The 3864-nt window shown below is 46.5% G+C and overlaps 1 pseudogene; it reads left to right on the top strand.

The window, feature by feature from the left end:
- The first annotated feature begins 586 nt into the window (after positions 1 to 586).
- LOC126609854 (probable protein phosphatase 2C 42) lies at positions 587 to 1883 on the top strand (annotated as a pseudogene).
- The last annotated feature ends 1981 nt before the right edge of the window (positions 1884 to 3864 follow it).

The following is a 3864-nucleotide window of genomic DNA, read 5'->3' as shown; positions in this document are numbered from 1 at the left end:
GCAAACGACACCAACACTCCTTGTCTGCACAAGTTGAAACTGCAAACGACACCAACGCTCCTTGCCTGCACGAGTTGAAACTGCAAACGGCACAAAAAGAAAATACCAAAAATATGTATGTATTTGAACTACGTTACGACTTGATCTCTTCTTTGGAGAGGTACGTAGGCAGCTCGAATGTTCAATTTTTCGAGTTCAGTCACATCACATCAAAAAAAAAAAAAGGGATTTGATTAAAGTCTCATTGGTGAAGGTCAATTTTATTACAAAATTACTTGGCAGTTTTCTTTGTACAAAATTAAATTACAGTTTCTTTGAAAGAAAAAAAAAAACATATGTTATCTAAAAAAAAAATATATATATATATATATATATACATGTCTGAGCCCAGCCACAAAATCAGGCCCGTCTCCTCAGACCCAAACCGTGAGCCCAACAAGCTCAGGCCCGGCTCTCAAAGCTCCAATCCAAATCTTCATCCTTCCAATCACTCGCCTCCTACTTCACTCCTTCCACTCCTTCTTCTCCTTCCCCCTTCACAAACCCCATAGCTATCTCCAGGCAGAACTCTTACTCTTCCTCCTAGGCTTCTTCTCCCAGCCTCTTCCCCCAAATTCGGAGTCCTTAAGGGTCTTTGGGTTTTGGGGTTAGGGTTTTTGAGAGATGTGGGATGCTTCAGGCATTGATGAATCTGCTCTCTCTTTGCTGGAGGCCATTTAGGCGCGGCGACGGTGAGGGACTCAGCTCTGTTGGAATCGTCGGCGCTGCGAATAACGAAGACGGCGGAGGATGGCGAGATGGCAAAGATAACTTGCTTTGGTTCCGAGATTTTGGAAAGTACGCGTGGGGCGATTTCTCTATGGCGGTGGTCCAGGCCAATCAGGTGCTCGAGGATCAGAACCAGATCAAGTCGGGACCCTTTGGGACCTTCGTCGGCGTATACGACGGACACGGCGGACCAGAGACCGCTCGATACGTTTGCGACAATTTATTCAAACATTTCCAAGTAATATCAGCGGAGTCCAAAGGTGTTGTGACAGCGGAGACCATTCAAAATGCTTTTCTCCGAACGGAGGAAGGGTTTACCGCCCTTGTTTCGAAGCTGTGGGGTACTAGACCCCAAGTAGCAACTGTTGGGTCATGCTGTCTGGTTGGAGTTATATCTCTGGGGACCCTATTTGTGGCAAACCTGGGAGATTCCCGTTGTGTGTTGGGAAAGAAAGTGGGCAACACTGGGGAAGTTGCTGCGATCTAGTTATCCACTGAACACAATGCAAATCTCGAGGAGGTTAGGCATGAACTGAAAGATTTGCACCCACATGATCCTCAAATTGTCGTTTTAAAGCATGGAGTTTGGAGAGTAAAAGGCATTATCCAGGTATCTAAATCTATAGGTGACGCATATATGAAACATGCAAGGTTTAACAGGGAGCCGGTTAGTGCAAAATTCAGACTTCCCGAACCAATGACCATGCCTACCTTATCTGCCGAACCAACCATTCTTTCTCATCCTCTCCATCCAAATGATTCTTTTCTTATATTTGCTTCTGATGGTCTATGAGAACACTTGAGTAATGAACAAGCTGTTGAAATTGTCCACAATCATCCACATGCGGGAAGCGCCAAGCGGCTTGTTAAGACGGCTCTCCAAGAAGCTGCAAGAAAAAGAGAGATGCGATATTCAGATCTTCAGAAAATTGACAAGAAGGTCCGACGCCATTTTCACGATGATATAACTGTCATTGTTTTATTCTTAAACCGTGACCTAATATCCAGAGGGAGAGTGGAAGAGCCCCCAGTCTCAATAAAAAGTGCTCGTGACCAAGGATAAGTTTACGACATCAAACATGTCTCGGTTGCCTGCCCCTGATTTTGATACATGCATGAACTTCCTAATTCAGCAGCTCCGTCGTCTCCAGACTCTTGCAGGGCAGCGTGACTTGAGTGCGATCTTGAACGAAGATAACAGTCTCAATCGCCTGGTCAACTAGTCCAACTCCAGGACCAGTAGAGGTAAATGTTTGATGTGTCCCAGAGCTTCTCGAGGCCTTCTCCCACCCAAATGCTAGATATGCCTCAAATGGCATAAACTTCGCATCCTCTGGTCAACGAACAGCAGCTTCAGCTCTGCCATGCCATTGCCAGAACTCTTCTTTCCGACGACGCTGGAGAACACCATCTAAGCATGCCTGCTGCTCCTCCACCATCGCAACGAAGATCATTCCGTGCAGCGAGCAACGTATCCGATGGTGAGCGTTGTCTTTGCAGCATATCACGTCTGCAGCAGGAGCAATGTAGCATGGAAATACAGCAACCCGTCGTTCTACAAGCCACTGCGTGTTCAGCAGCCTCATCCGCCATCTTCAAGCTTATAGCTGGAACTCTTACAACCCTCTTCTGTCTCAGCTTTCTCTTCTTGGAGCAATGGCAGCGGCCGGAGGATCCAGCACCGTACTTCCCAGAGCCCAAGTTCTCGGAGATGCACTTCCGCTTCAGCGAGGTGGAGGAAAGCGGCGACTTTTCGGCTGAGGAAACCTGGGAAAAATTGGTAATTTGAAAAGCTGAAGACGACATTAGTTGCTTGCTATCGGAGTCGCCGGTCAACGACGACATAAACGACGTTGCAGCCGAATACGAGAAATTTATAGTGTTAGAGGAGTCCATAGTGCTCTCGAGCACCATACTGTGGTGATGGTGATGAGAAGGCGGGATCTGCTGGATCGGCGTCGCATGGTACAACGCCATCTTGTCATCTTTTCCTCTGCATGGCACAACAACATATTGGATCATCCTCTCCAACATAGGAAAGCCGACATCCAAGAGCTCCTGGGCCAGCATCACGAGTCATTAGTCTCGGTCGCCACCAGCTCTGCATCCTCCGCTCGAGCCACGGAAGCCCAAACACTCAGTCGCCGCTGTCCATCTAGGATCTGCTGCAGGCAGCAAGCAAGTCATCTTCCTCCCTGGTCACGTTCGTTTCCTTTCCAATATCTCTCTTCACAAACAGCGACAGCAGCAACTTCTTCCAGCACCAGGACCTTCATCGCTGTCATTGCCCTCAATGGAGGCTTTTACAGTCCTCCACTCCGCTCCACCTCCTGAAACATTATTCCAGCGAAACCTCAAGTAAACAAACTTCCACAAAACTCTGCCATCATGGAAGTCTACCACCTCGACGACAAACAACACCTGCACTGCTTTGCGCCTCCCTCCAAGCTCAACTCCAGCTCTCCCAGGTCCTCACCGTCTTCAAGCAACAAGGACGACAGCAACAGCAGTTCGGCTTCTGCCCCAACGAGCAGCTCCAAGCTCCTCCGTCTCTTGCGTCCTCGGGCTTCAAACTCCGCTGCTCCGTCTTTTGCTCTGCAAAAAAAAAAAAAAAAAATGCAGTGGCTGTGCAATGGAGGCGGTGCAAGGCAACAAGAATGTAATGGCGGTGCAATGGTTGTGTAGTGGCAGTGGCAAACAGCAACGGCGAAAAACTTCAATAATCGCCGTCAAACGACTAACCGATCATGAAGCCTCGACTGCAGCTCTCCGTCCGTCTCCGTCCTTCCCTGCAAATTCCTCAACCCGTCATCCAAATTTATGCAAAAAAAATTTTGGTGGAACACAGCACCATGATTAAAGAAAAAAAATAAAATATAATAAAATAATAAAAAGATGATGAAGGAACATGGTGCGTCTGGCACCATATGAAAAAAAGGGAGGGGTGCAGCTGTCACCATAATTAAAGGCAATATATATATATATATATATATATATATAATAAAATAATAATATATTTAAAGAGTGATGGTGCATCTGGCACCACGTGAAAAGGAAAATATATATATATATATATATATATATATATATATATAT

Source organism: Malus sylvestris, chromosome 17 (assembly GCF_916048215.2).
Source record: "Malus sylvestris chromosome 17, drMalSylv7.2, whole genome shotgun sequence".
NCBI lineage: Eukaryota > Viridiplantae > Streptophyta > Magnoliopsida > Rosales > Rosaceae > Malus > Malus sylvestris.
This window is presented reverse-complemented; position numbering and strand designations above follow the sequence as displayed.